Here is a 15658-nt window from a genome sequence, read left to right on the forward strand (position 1 = left end):
GAATACCATATTCTAAGCCAAAATGTGACTTGGTAAATATAGATTTAGAATAAGAGAAGTGAGGATATTTCTATCCAAAAAGACTACTTTGGCAAATTGCTATTTTTTTCTGTCAAGCTGTTTCTCCCCAGAAAACTAATCACTTTTAGAATCAAAGAAACTTTGACATACTGAGACATACTGAGAATTCTAATGGTTCAAGTTGCTCAGTTAAAGAATCTGTCCTTAATTTACACCAGGCAAGGAACAATTCAAGATATTAAGGGACATATAACTGACTTGAAAATGTGAATAATATGCTAGAAATTAGTTATATAAAGAGAGAATAGATTGTCTATTTGCTGATGAGCTCTTTCTAAAAGAAAACTATTTTTTCAATCTGTTTTTTCTAAGAGGGCCAAGTGCTGCAGAACCTTCCAAGGAGAATTTTGCAGATACCATAGCAAAAGGAAAAGTAACACAGGCCAGTGGAACATCCTAAAAGACAGAACAGTACTTGTCCAGAAACTGAGCAGTCAAACCACGGTTGGGAAGAGACTTGGTCTACGTATGGTAAAGGGAACTGTCCAAAGTTCAGGCGGGAAAAAAACAGAAGTAAAACCAATGAATCACTGAAGCAATCATTAGTATGTTTATTGTGCACACACCACAAAAATATAGTTTGCAAGACACGAGCACACAAACCAAGACTTGGAATGAGGCTCCGAGGTATATTGTTATTAATATAAAGTAGCTTATACAATGTGGAGGCAGTGATTGTTTATTCTTCACAGTGTTTCATAACAATATTAGAATTTCCTTAAATGAAAGAAATTGGTTCATGATGATCTCATATCAGTTTAGGGAAACAGTTTTAGTTTTACTTATGGTTTCCAGAGGCATAAGCAAGAAGTGACCCAGATCAAGTTAGCATCACTCATCTTGCAAAATGAGGTAAATTAATCTTTGCTTTTATAACTAAACGGGTTTTGTCCGCTCAAGGAATTTTCAAGTCTGGTTTCCGTTTGTGTTTGATTTTAACAATTACCTCCTTTGTTCTTTCTCTCAGCAAGCTCAGAGTCTGAGCAACTTGTCTAGCAACTTGTATGCCATAGAATGTGAGCAACTTGTATAGCACAGCTGCTGCTAAGTCGCTTCAGTCGTATCCAACTCTGTGCGACCCCATCAGGCTCTGCCATCCCTGGGATTCTCCAGGCAAGAACACTGGAGTGGGTTGCCATTTCCTTTTCCATTGCGTGAAAGTGAAAAGTGAAAGTGAAGTCGCTCAGTTGCGTCCGACTGGTAGCGACCCCATGGACTGAAGCCTACCAGGCTCCTCCATCCATGTGGTTTTCTAGGCAAGACTACTGGAGTATAGCACAGAGTATGAGCAAATTGGTGACTTTTAATTACCACTCTTGGTGTAGCCAGGCTGAAGAGTCACTGAATCTTTGATTCACATATTCACTGAATCCAATAGTCATCAAGATTGAGGATCCTGTATTTGCTATTACCAACAGTTGCATCAACATCACAGACCTGGGAGGTCAGATCGTTGTGTTCCTCAAGTTGTCTAATTCTGATGGATATCACTGATGTGTGTGTGGCTGCCGAAAAGTTTTTTAAACCCTTAAGAGGATACAACACACTGGAAAGGTTAATATAATGACAATACTGAGGTCAGTAGCCAAGGATTGAAAAATTCCCCAGAGCAGAGATTTTCAGAGGCCAAGATTTCACCAATGAAACAACTCGAATGGGTTATAATCAGATTCAGACTTTACCTTTCTAAGTCAGTCTACCTTTTTTGAGTGATTGACATAGCCCAACATAATGTATGAGCAATCACATATTCTCTTGACTACGTAGAACAGGATGAATGTGAGGGTGTTTTGTTTCAGGAGGGAGTGTTACAGGTGAGTCTTCACCTAAATTGCGCATCTGTGTAATGTGAACTGTCAGGTAATTTAATAAGAAATGTTTCTATGGAAACAGAAAACCAAGGGTAATAGTTTCAGCAAATTATACATTCAGTTTTGAAATTTGGAGAACAGCTAGTTGAGAATATTTCTAGGTTTGAGTTCAAAGCATCTTTAGCAGATGGAATGAGGGTGGCAGTCTCAGTTGGATGGATTTCCCTGGTTTGCAGTTTGACTATATATATATGTTAATTGATGGATAATTACAATATTGTGATGGCCTCTGCCATACATCAACATGAATCAGCCCACAGACATACATTTGTCCCCTCCCTCCTGAACCCCCCTCCCACTTCCCTCCGCACCCCATCCCTCCAGGTTGTTACAGAGTACTGACTTGGGTTCCCTGCATCATACATCAAGCAGTTTGACTATCTTTGATGAAGTCGTCAGCTGTTCTGTTAAACATGCTTGAGTGGCCCACACAGCAACAGGCCTGAAGGTTGTCCATGTGAAATTTACTGTGCTAATGTCTCTGAAGTTTAAAGTCAATAACACAGCCCCAAGACAACAAACTGGACCAGAATCTGAGAATGGGTATGCTACAGTTTTCTATTGAGACACAATTTTTATAGTTACCCATTTTTGCCAAAGATATTGACAGTGAAACTAATTTGTTAAAACAAAAGGTCTAGCCTTAATATTCATATCAATGTAGTAACAATAGTAATCCTATGCATATTCTCAAATATAACATTTCAGCATAAGTTTTATTGATTAAAGTCAACCTTAGTTCTTTAACACTGTCTGGTAATAAGGAATCTCAGATTAAATTTTTAAAGTTTCTTTAAGATAAGAAACCAAGCTAAGAACTTGTCTAATTGTGTCCTGCTACAAGAAGAAAAGATTCTTATTGGACTTATATAAACACATATTGTCATGAAAAAAAATATATTTAATAAAGGTTTCTGAATTCTGGAAGGATTAGATAGAGAGAAAAAAATGTTTTAACTCGTGTTTACAGAAGTATGCTTTATCAAACAGGTATGAGTATAAATAGCTTTTTTAAGAGAGGAGAAAAAGGGTCCTTTAAATCTGGAAAATAAAACATTAAAGATATGTAAGACAAACACTAACAAGTATGAAAGGAGAAATTAACAATAACACGATAATAGTGGGAGACTTTAATACCCCACTCACACCTATGGATAGATCAACTAAACAGAAAATTAACAAGGAAACACAAACTTTAAACGATACAATAGACCAGTTAGACCTAATTGATATCTATAGGACATTTCATCCCAAAACAATAAATTTCACCTTTTTCTCAAGCGCACATGGAACCTTCTCCAGGATAGATCACATCCTGGGCCATAAAGCTAGCCTTGGTAAATTCAAAAAAATAGAAATCATCCCAAGCATCTTTTCTGACCACAATGCAGTAAGATTAGATCTCAATTACAGGAGAAAAACTATTAAAAATCCCAACATATGGAGGCTGAACAACACGCTGCTGAATAACCAACAAATCACAGAAGAAATCAAAAAAGAAATCAAAATTTGCATAGAAACGAATGAAAATGAAAACACAACAACCCAAAACCTGTGGGACACGGTAAAAGCAGTCCTAAGGGGAAAGTTCATAGCAATACAGGCACACCTCAAGAAACAAGAAAAAAGTCAAATAAATAACCTAACTCTACACCTAAAGCAACTAGCAAAGGAAGAAATGAAGAACCCCAGGGTTAGTAGAAGGAAAGAAATCTTAAAAATTAGAGCAGAAATAAATGCAAAAGAAACAAAAGAGACCATAGCAAAAATCAACAAAACCAAAAGCTGGTTCTTTGAAAGGATAAATAAAATTGACAAACCATTAGCCAGACTCATCAAGAAACAAAGGGAGAAAAATCAAATCAATAAAATTAGAAACGAAAATGGAGAGATCACAACAGACAACACAGAAATACAAAGGATCATAAGAGACTACTACCAACAATTATATGCCAATAAAATGGACAACGTGGAAGAAATGGACAAATTTTTAGAAAAGTACAAGTTTCCAAAACTCGACCAGAAAGAAATAGAAAATCTTAACAGACCCATCACAAGCATGGAAATTGAAAGTGTAATCAAAAATCTTCCAGCAAACAAAAGCCCAGGTCCAGACGGCTTCACAGCTGAATTCTACCAAAAATTTAGAGAAGAGCTAACACCTATCCTGCTCAAACTCTTCCAGAAAATTGCAGAGGAAGGTAAACTTCCAAACTCATTCTATGAGGCCACCATCACCCTAATACCAAAACCTGACAAAGATCCCACAAAAAAAGAAAACTACAGGCCAATATCACTGATGAACATAGATGCAAAAATCCTTAACAAAATTCTAGAAATCAGAATCCAACAACACATTAAAAAGATCATACACCATGACCAAGGGGGCTTTATCCCAGGGATGCAAGGATTCTTCAATATCCGCAAATCAATGTAATACACCACATTAACAAATTGAAAAATAAAAACCATATGATTATCTCAGTAGATGCAGAGAAAGCCTTTGACAAAATTCAACATCCATTTATGATAAAAACTCTCCAGAAAGCAGGAATAGAAGGAACATACCTCAACATAATAAAAGCTATATATGACAAACCCACAGCAAACATTATCCTCAATGGTGAAAAATTGAAAGCATTTCCTCTAAAGTCAGGAACAAGACAAGGGTGCCCACTTTCACCATTACTATTCAACATAGGTTTGGAAGTTTTGGCCACAGCAATCAGAGCAGAAAAAGAAATAAAAGGAATCCAAATTGGAAAAGAAGAAGTAAAACTCTAACTATTTGCAGATGACATGATCCTCTACATAGAAAACCCTAAAGACTCCACCAGAAAATTACTAGAACTAATCAATGACTATAGTAAAGTTGCAGGATATAAAATCAACACACAGAAATCCCTTGCATTCCTATACACTAATAATGAGAAAACAAAGAGAAATTAAGGAAACAATTCCATTCAACGGAAATTCCATTCAATTCCATTGCAACGGAAAGAATAAAATACTTAGGAATATATCTACCTAAAGAAACTAAAGACCTATATATAGAAAACTATAAAACACTGGTGAAAGAAATCAAAGAGGACACTAATAGATGGAGAAATATACCATGTTCATGGATTGGAAGAATCAATATAGTGAAAATGAGTATACTACCCAAAGCAATTTATAGATTCAATGCAATCCCTATCAAGCTACCAACAGTATTCTTCACAGAGCTAGAACAAATAATTTCACAATTTGTATGGAAATACAAAAACCTCGACTAGCCAAAGCGATCTTGAGAAAGAAGAATGGAACTGGAGGAATCAACCTACCTGACTTCAGGCTCTACTACAAAGCCACAGTTATCAAGACAGTATGGTACTGGCACAAAGACAGAAATATAGATCAATGGAACAAAATAGAAAGCCCAGAGATAAATCCACTCACATATGGACACCTTATCTTTGACAAAGGAGGCAAGAATATACAATGGATTAAAGACAATCTCTTTAACAAGTGGTGCTAGGAAATCTGGTCAACCACTTGTGAAAGAATGAAACTAGAACACTTTCTAACACCATACACAAAAATAAACTCAAAATGGATTAAAGATCTAAACGTAAGACCAGAAACTATAAAACTCCTAGAGGAGAACATAGGCAAAACACTCTCTGACATACATCAGAGCAGGATCCTCTATGACCCACCTCCCAGAATATTGGAAATAAAAGCAAAAATAAACAAATGGGACCTAATTAACATTAAAAGCTTCTGCACATCAAAGGAAACTATTAGCAAGGTAAAAAGACAGCCTTCAGAATGGGAGAAAATAATAGCAAATGAAGCAACTGACAAACAACTAATCTCGAGAATATACAAGCAACTCCTACAGCTCAACTCCAGAAAAATAAATGATCCAATCAAAAAATGGGCCAAAGAACTAAATAGACATTTCTCCAAAGAAGACATACAGATGGCTAACAAACACATGAAAAGATGCTCAACATCACTCATCATCAGAGAAATGCAAATCAAAACCACTATGAGGTACCATTTCACACCAGTCAGAATGGCTGTGATCCAAAAGTCTACAAATAATAAATGCTGGAGAGGGTGTGGAGAAAAGGGAACCCTCTTACACTGTTGGTGGGAATGCAAACTAGTACAGCCACTGTGGAGAACAGTGTGGAGATTCCTTAAAAAACTGGAAATAGAACTGCCTTATGATCCAGCAATCCCACTGCTGGGCATACACACTGAGGAAACCAGAAGGGAAAGAGACACGTGTACCCCAATGTTCATCACAGCACTGTTTATAATAGCCAGAACATGGAAGCAACCTAGATGTCCATCAGCAGATGAATGGATAAGAAAGCTGTGGTACATATACACAATGGAGTATTACTCAGCCATTAAAAAGAATACATTTGAATCAGTTCTAATGAGATGGATGAAACTGGAGCCTATTATACAGAGTGAAGTAAGCCAGAAGGAAAAACACCAATACAGTATACTAACGCATATATATGGAATTTAGAAAGATGGTAACAATAACCCTGTATACGAGACAGCAAAAGAGACACTGATGTATAGAACAGTCTTATGGAGTCTATGGGAGAGGGAGAGGGTGGGAAGATTTGGGAGAATGGCATTGAAACATGTAAAATATCATGTATGAAACGAGTTGCCAGTCCAGGTTCGATGCACGATACTGGATGCTTGGGGCTGGTGCACTGGGACGACCCAGAGGGATGGTATGGGGAGGGAGGAGGGAGGAGGGTTCAGGATGGGGAACACATGTATACCTGTGGCGGATTCATTTTGATATTTGGCAAAACTAATACAATTATGTAAAGTTTAAAAATAAAATAAAAAAAAAACAAAACATTAAGGAACCAACAGTGTTTTAAATGAAGTCATAAAAATTATAATCATCTTCTGCCGGCTCCCGGAAGGAGGCTCGGCATACGCAAAGGCGGGATCGAGCCTCAATCTTCATCGGTTCATTCAGTCTCCTGTAATTAATTTTTATTTTGCTTCATCTTGGGCTTGAAGCTTTATGATTCTATCAGTTTTCCATTAAACTTCAGAAATTCTTGCCCAGTTCGGTATTATGATCTTAAAGTTATCAGAAACCTGTATTCTAAAGTTCTTGCCAGCGTCTTTTCCATGAATCTGTTTGCAGATTCATTTTGCTGAATGTAGTTGATTGTAAATGCTTTCAGAAAAGAATGGAGTATAAAAAGATTTAAAAATACCATCGTTCAGGATCTCATGAGAGAAAGTTCACCTGAATGATACAATTGAGAAATTGTTATTTTTATGATATACAGTATTATAATAACTGGAATTATGACTAAGAACATTGTACCAGGACATAGCAGATTTTTAGGAATTTTGTGTAATTTTTGGAGCACTTATATAGCCATGTAAATGTAATCTAAGATGTAATCTAAAAAAACATTACTTTTTATTTTACCATGTTTCCCATGCAACTTAACATATCAAATAAGCCTAAACAAACTAACATTTTTCTTTTATAAGGAGAGAGAGAGTATCTCTTGGGATCTTCCATGGGCCCTCTCTGGAAAATCCCAAAGTTAGTTTAAGGTCAAAAAGACAATTCAGAATTTGATTTGGGGAAGTTTGTCCAAAATGTCAAAAGGCTTAAAACACTTGAACAAATAGGATTACAGGTCATTGTAAACAATACCTAGTTACCTATTCAACCAGAGTGACAAAGGATTTCAAAGAATAATCAAGGAAGTTATATAGTTGTAAAAAACCTTAGCTCTTTTAATAGAGAGAACTCAGTTTTCTTAATCAAAAATGTGATGAAGACAATGTGAAGCCCCAGAAAGTATTTTGATAAAACACAGAGTCCTTGTTTTCTAGGCAGGTTACTTTAAGGATAAGAAAGACCTTGCAGAGCTTATTAGGAGCAGACCAATGGTCTAATACAATTTTGTCCTTTTAGCAGATGAAAGCATGTTAAGTTTTAGTTTTACATAGGACACTACTTACTAAAGATTATTTTTAAAACCTTTATAATAAGTCCATTCAATTTCAGCCAGCTTTCACTTCACAACATAAAATTCCTTTCCACAAACCTGTGACTTTCTATATTCATTTAGGTTTTGTCTTATTCTTTTCCTTTCTTACTCTGGAACAAGTAGTTACTTTATACACCTTTACCCTCTTTTTCCTTAACAAAAACACAGTTTATATTCCTTGCACACTCTGCATATAAAAATACATCCCATTTTCTTCCCCTATTTTGTATGGAAAGTTGTTTCCCTTCATTCATTGTTTCTTATAGTTTTGTCCTACATATTAATTATAAAATTTAACCTTTAGTAGCTTTTGCCTTCCAGTGAAGGCTAGGAAAGAGGTACTTATCAATTGTCTATCACATATTAGCATCCTGTGGTGGATTAGCTTCCCAGGTGGCTCAGAGGTAAAGAACATGCCTGACAATGCAGGAGACAGTCAGTCAGTTCAGTCGCTCAGTTGTGTCCCATTCTTTGTACCCCATGAATTGCAGCATGCCAAGGCCTCCCTGTCCATCACCAACTCCTGGAGTTCACTCAAACTCACGTCCATCGAGTCGGTGATCCATCCAGCCATCTCATCCTCTGTCGTCCCCTTCTCTTCCTGCCCCCAGTCCCTCCCAGCATCAGAGTCTTTTCCAATGAGTTAACTCTTCACATGAGGTGGCCAAAGTACTGGAGTTTCAGCTTTAGCATCATTCCTTCCAAAGAACACCCAGGACCGATCTCCTTTAGAATAGGGGGGACAGTAAGAGACACCAGTTTGATCCCCGATTTGGGAATGATTTGGGTAGATCCCTGGAGGAGGAAATGGCAACCTGCTCCAGTAATCCCATGAACAGAGGACCCTGGCGGGCTACAGTCCTTGGGGTCACGAAGAGTCAGACATGACTGAGCATCTGAGCACCACCTCCAGTAGTTTAGCAAATTTATAAATGTATAATTATTAAAACTTGTACTTTTTAAAGATATGTTTTTTATAGTATAACTTTTACTGTGGTAAAAGACATTTATTAATAGACCCAATTATCTTTTGTCTGTCTGTAAAATAAAAATTAAAAAGCCAAAAGTAGATGAACATGTTTAATGATCAATGTCTCAGTATATTATCTTATTTGGAAATAATCTAGATATTTAATGAATATCTATTATTTAGTTTAACTTAGTATAAACTTTTATCTTGTTTATTTAAATTACTTGTTTTTAACAATCATTCTTAGTTGTTAGACATCAAACAACTAAACATCCTCTTAAGTTATTTTTCTTATTGACAAATTTTGTAACAGAGAGCTAGCATGAGCTTATGTGACAGAGCAAACCCAGGTACGAAAAATTGTATGTTTTTATTACATTTAATGTCAACAACTCTGAAGACATGTTTTTATTGAACCGATAAACTACATTTTTTCCAAAGTATTCTTTTATTAAAAATTTTTTTTAGTTTTATACAATTTTTAAAACTTGCTTTCCATTTACAGTTATTACAAAATGTTGACTGCATTCCCCAAGTTGTACCATCCGTTCTTGTAGCCTCTCTTACACCTAATTGTTTGGACTTCCCACTTCTTCACCCTGATGTTGCCCCTCCCCCATGCACTGGTAACTGCTAATTTGTTCTATCTCTGAGACTCCTTTTTTTTGTTATATTCACTGTAACAGTTCAATACAACTGTTTTTGTTGTATTTTTTAGATTACACTTATAACTGATATAATACAGCATTTGCCTTTCTCTGACTTATTTCACTTAGCATAATGTCCTCTAAGTCCATCCATGTTGCTACAGTTGGTAATATTTCATTTTTTATAGGTGAGTAGTATTCCATTGTATGTGTACACCACATCTTCTTTATCTGTTCATCTGTTGAGGGGCAGACACTCTGCTTGCTTCCATATCTTAGCTATTGTAAATCATGTTGCTATGAACATTGGGGCACATGTTGTCTTTGAACTAGTGTCTTTGGTGTTTTCTGATATATAGCCCAGGAGTGGAATTGCTGTGTTGTATGGTAGCTCTATTTTCAGTTTCTTGAGAAATCGCCATACTGTTTTCCACAGTGGTTGCAATAATGTACGTTCCCATCAGTAAGTCCACCGGGTTCCCTTTTCTCTACATCGTCACCGACATCTGTTACTTGTGTTCTTTTTGACGATGGTCGTTTTGACAGGTGTGAGGTGGTATCTCATTATGGTTTTGCATTTCCCTGTTAATTAGTGATGTTGGGCATCCTTTCATGTGTCTGTTGGTCATCTGCATTTCTCCTTTGGAAAAATGTCTACTCAGTTCTATGCCCATTTTGTAATCAGATTGTTTGCTTTTTAAAAGTAGAGTTGTATGAACTGTTTATACATGTTGGATATTAATCCCCTTGCAGTCATATCACTTGCAAATATTTTTCCCATTCAGTAGGTTACCTTTTCTTTTGTCAATAGCTCACATTACTATGCAAAGGCTTTGAAGTTTTATTAGGTCTTTTTTTTTTTTCTTTTATTTCCTTTACTTTAGGAGGTGGATCCAAAAAAAAAAATATTGCTATGATTTATGTCAAAGAGTGCTCCGCCTATGTTTTCTTCTAGGAGTTAAACTATCTTCCATTTATCAAAGATTATCTTCAGTTCAGTTCAGTGGCTCAGTTGTGTCCGACTTTTTGCGACCCCATGAATTGCAGCACGCCAGGCCTCCCTGTCCATCACCCACTCCCGGAGTTCACCCAGACTCACGTCCATCGAGTCAGTGATGCCATCCAGCCATCTCATCCTCTGTTGTCCCCTTCTCCTCCTGCCCCCAATCCCTCCCAGCATCAGAGTCTTTTCCAATGAGTCAACTCTTTGCATGAGGTGGCCAAAGTACTGGAGTTTCAGCTTTAGCATCATTCCTTCGAAAGAAATCCCAGGGCTGATCTCCTTCAGAATGGACTTGTTGGATCTCCTTGCAGTCCCAGGGACTCTCAAGAGTCTTCTCCAACACCACAGTTCAAAAGCATCAATTCTTCAGCGCTCAGCCTTCTTCAGAGTCCAACTCTCACAACCATACATGACCACAGGAAGGCAATGGCACCCCACTCCAGTACTCTTGCCTGGAAAATCCCAAGGACGGAGGAGCCTGGTGGGCTGCAGTCCATGGGGTTGCTAAGAGTTGGACACGACTGAGCGACTTCACTTTCCCTTTTCACTTTCATGCATTGGAGAAGGAAATGGCAACCCACTCCAGTGTTCTTGCCTGGAGAATCCCAGGGATGGGGGAGCCTGGTGGGCTGCTGTCTATGGGGTTGCACAGAGTCGGACACGACTGAAGCAACTTAGAAGCAGCAGCAGCAGCTGCAGCATCTCATATCATGTTAGCTTGAAAAACATTTGGGTTAGATTTTATATTCTGAGAAGTTTAGGAAAATTTAATTTATATAAATGTTACTTTTCTTTAACTCAACTAAATAGAACTCTTTTTAAAATATCACACAAAAATAATATACACGCACACATAATATACACACATAAACATAGACAAACATGAATACAGATCTTTTAGCCTTCATTTAAAATTTTTAGCCGTGTCTCAGATACAAAACTCAAAAGAAAAACTGGATCCAAATTGTGTTTCTGGCAGGTGGACTAAGTTAAGATAACCTGCTTAGATGGATAAAGTCTTCTTTTACAAAAGGTTTCTGGGGCATCCTGTAAGGATTCTTTTAGAGAAGATACTTTTGGAGTCATCTTGTCTTTTAGTCAAAGAATGCATTCCATTGTCCCTGAGAAGTTTGGGATTTTCTCTTTGCAAGAGTGTCTCTTAAGGTGGCCTTATCTAAACTGAAACTTCTCCACAGTGGCCACTATCATTTTAAATCATCTAAAAGTTCACTCATTTTTCCAGAAAGGCACAAGATCCTGATCTATAGTGGGCATACATACGAAAGAGGGAGTCTTTAAAGGGAGAAGGAGATTCAGATCAGGTGGAACTTATTTCTACCTTTAGGTTTCCTGAAACAAATAATCTATGCGGAGCCCAGTAATCCTGCTGCTGCCTAAACCCCCGGGGAATCACAGGTTTCTCCCCTCCGAGTCAGACTTCTGAAGAAGCTTACACATACAGAAACAGAAAGCCATTGTGCACAGTCACGTCGGAGAACTCAGAACGCAAGGAGAGGAGAGCTCAGATCCGACAGGCCTACCCCTCAAACTCCAGGGCCATGAGAAGGGAGCAGACACGGTGGGCTCTGGGTCCTGGCACCTGTTGCTCATCGACCTTGGCGTCATTGGGGATTTTCTCTGGATTCTACTTCTGATGCTGTGAACTGTCAAAAGTTTAGGAAAAAAGCAGAAGTAAAACCAGTGAATCACGGAAATAGTCATATTAGTTTAAGTTTATTGTGCACATACCAAAAATAAAGAGTTTGCAAGACAGGAGCCCTCAAACCAAAACATGGAACAAGGTTCAGAGGTAGATTGTTATAAAGCAGCTTACACAGTGTGATGTGTGTGCTCAGTCGTGTCTGACTCTTTGGGACCCAGAGGGATTGTAGCTTGCCAGGTTCCCCTGTCCATGGGATTTCCCAGACAAAAATACTGGAGTGGGTTGCATTTCCTCCTCCAGGGAATCTTCCTGACCCAGGGATGGAACCTGAGTCCTCTGCATCTTCTGCATTGGCAGTTGGATTCTTTACCACCATGCCACCTGGGAAGCCCAACTTATATAGTATTGGCTGTTTACTCTTCACAGTGGTTGTTTACAATATTAGAATTTTCTTAAACGAAAGGGAACTGGTTAGTGATGATCTCATTATCAGTTTCAGAGAACGACTGAAGTTTCACTTTTGACTTTCCCAGAGGCAGAAGCAAGAAGTGACTCAGGTCCCGTTAGCCTTGCTTGTCTTGCAAAACACACCAAATTAAGTTCTGCTTGTATAACTAAGCTGATTTTGCTCAGGGCATTTTCAAGTCTGGTCCCATTTGTGTTTGATTTTAACAAAACCAAAAGGAGACACTTGGGAGGGATGGTGTGAGTGTCATAGGGGGTGATTCCCCTCCTCCACTGTGCTCCTCCCTCTCACTGTCAGGAAATGGATAGCATGCAGGATACGTCTGACCCATCTTCACAGGGAAGTAGAGATGGACCACAGAAGGGAGCTGGCATCTGAGCTGGGAAGGGGGCAGCTGGGAGAGCACTGACCTGAAAAAATAACCCAGGACCCAAGCCAAAGCATTCTTGGTGTGGTGACGGACATTGGCGCCTTCAGAGAGCCACCGAGGGGCATGACCAGCCGTTGGGCCCAGCATACTGTGCAAGTTAGGTAATTTGAATTTTGTTTGTTTCCTTGTTCTGGCCGCCCAGCATGTGGAACCCTAGTTCCCTGACCAGGGATCAAGCCTGCGTCCCTTACGCTAGAAGTGCAGTTCACTGGACTACCAGGGAAGTCCCTCTTGAGCAGTTTAGAGTTCCAGTTGCACGCCAGTCATTACTTTCTGAGAGTTGGGAAGCAGACCCGTCTCCTAGCAGATGCCTCTAGGCTGTACGGATTGTGTATGGATTGGACGGTTGGACGGATGTGTTACTCCTCTAAACGCTAAATGTCATTGTTCACTATGGAGCCACCTTTGTTGGTGATTTTCCTAATTTTGCACTGAATTCTGCGATCATGCCCCTTAAGTATACCCTGTAGCCTTCTGAATGTGAAAGTGTTAGCCACTCAGCTGAGTCTGACTCTTTGCAACCCCATGGACTGTAGGCCACCAGACTCCTCTGTCTGTGGAATTTTCCAGGCAAGAATACTGAGGTGGGTCGCCCTTCCCTTCTCCAGGGGATCTTCCCAACTTGGGGATGGAATCTAGTTCTCCCACATTGCAGGCGGATTCTTTACCATCTGAGCCACCAGGGTAGCCTTCAAAGTGCTTAAAATTAACAGAGGATGAGATGGATGGATGGCATCACCGACTCAATGGACACGAGTTTGAGTAAACTCCAGGAGTGGGTGATGGACAGGGAGGCCTGGCATGCTGCAGTCCATGGGGTTGCAAAGAGTCGGACACGACTGAGCGACTGAACTGAACTGAACTGATAATTTTATTTATTTATTTACTTTTGGCTACACTGGGTCTTCATTGCTGCACAGGCTTTCCTCTAATTGGGGCAAGCAGGGGCTACACTTCATTGCAGCGTGCAGGCTTATTATCATGGTGGCTTCTTGTCGTGGAGGACAGGCTCTGGGGCGCACGGGTTTCAGTAGTTGCAGCATGTGGGCTCCGTAGTCATGGCTCCCGTGCTTTACAGCTCGGGCTCAATAGTTGTGGCAAACAGGCTTAATTGCTCAGAGGCATGTGGGATCTTCCTGGACCAGGGATCGAACCCGTACCTCTTGCATTGGCAGACAGATTCTTTACCACTGAGCCACCGGGAAGCCCCAAGGTTGATGATTTTTGAGGTCTTTTCCAGGTTTTTTTGTGTGCAAGGGAACTGTATGAAATGAGAAACTGCCTTAGGTCACCTTTCACGCAGTGTATGTAACACCAGCTGGCTGTGGAAGACTAGGCATCAGGCAAGTTACCAACATTTTATAAGTCCTTGGTTTCACTGGGTTTTATTCTGGTGATGTAGCGGTTCTGAGTGTTCGAGGGAGCTCAGGTTCTGAGTTGTTGATTAGTTCCTCTGGCCTTGAGAAAGATGCAAGATGATATATGACCTTTACTGGTGCCTGTCTGAACTCTGCAAAGCAACCTCTGGTCTCAGATATTTTATGTTGTTTTTTTTTTTGTCCTTCCAAAGAAATCATCAGCATAATTTCTAAGAGACTGTTTGAAGGATTTTTGTACAAGGTCATACCCTGCTCCACTGAGAGAACATTAAAAGCCTATCTTCCTTTCTCTTTCAGTTTCCTCATTGAATTCCTAAGCAGTCACTGTTAAGCTGGAATAAATCTGCATTTCTACTTTCTTTTTCTCAACCACAAATGGGTGGGCTCTAGAGACAGTAAGACAGCAATTTATAAAAATGGGCTTCCAGTTATTGAGCTCTTGCCGTATACTTATCAAAGAGCCTGATGTGGATTAACTTCCTTAATTATCATGGCATCGCTAGAAAGGAGGTACTATTATGATCCCATTCTATAGATGAGAAAATCAAGGGTTAGATAGGTTAAGGGGTTTGCACAGCATCACCCAGCAACTCCGTGGGGAAGGAAGAGGCTACCCACTCCAGTATTCTTGCTTGGAGAATTCCATGGACAGAGGAGCCTGGTGGGCTGCAGTCCATGGGGTTGCAACGAGTCGGACACAACTGAGCGACTATCCCTCACTCACCCAGCAACTCAGTGGCAGAGCCTAGATTTGAAACTGGAGTCTCTGGATTAGGGGCACATTCTCAGGGATCCAGCTCAGTTCTGTGTCCCCGCTGTAATGGAGAGTGGAAGAAGGACCTTTTTGACCGTCACTTTTGGTCTTAGCCTATGAGCAGCTTGTCAGTTTGTAGGATGTAGAGATCCAAGTTCCGTGCTTGGGGCTTGACGATCATGTGCAGTAGTAACCTAGCATTTCTTAGCCATAGCGTCCTACCACAAGCCACATAAGATTCTCCCTGCATTTCCTTCGCAGATCTTGAACTTCCTGAACTTACCTATCTTCCCGGATTTCTTTTATGCTCTGGTTTGTTTCACGTCTATTTCAGGCCTGAGCAATTGGTG

General features: G+C 39.5%; 1 protein-coding gene across 5 annotated transcripts in view; it reads left to right on the forward strand.

Annotated features, from left to right (window-relative positions):
• Positions 1–15658, forward strand: part of TMEM150C (transmembrane protein 150C) — a 114929-nt gene that overhangs the window by 57550 nt on the left and 41721 nt on the right. The window contains exon 1 of one of the 5 annotated variants that reach the window (XM_006072896.4): positions 12704–13276. The exons of the other annotated variants lie outside the window; for them this stretch is intronic. The gene's annotated coding sequence lies outside the window, so the exon portion shown is untranslated. Of the gene's footprint in view, positions 1–12703; positions 13277–15658 lie in introns of those variants that run through there. 5 annotated transcript variants of the gene reach the window in all.

The sequence above is a fragment of the Bubalus bubalis genome, chromosome 7 (assembly GCF_019923935.1).
Source record: "Bubalus bubalis isolate 160015118507 breed Murrah chromosome 7, NDDB_SH_1, whole genome shotgun sequence".
Lineage (NCBI taxonomy): Eukaryota > Metazoa > Chordata > Mammalia > Artiodactyla > Bovidae > Bubalus > Bubalus bubalis.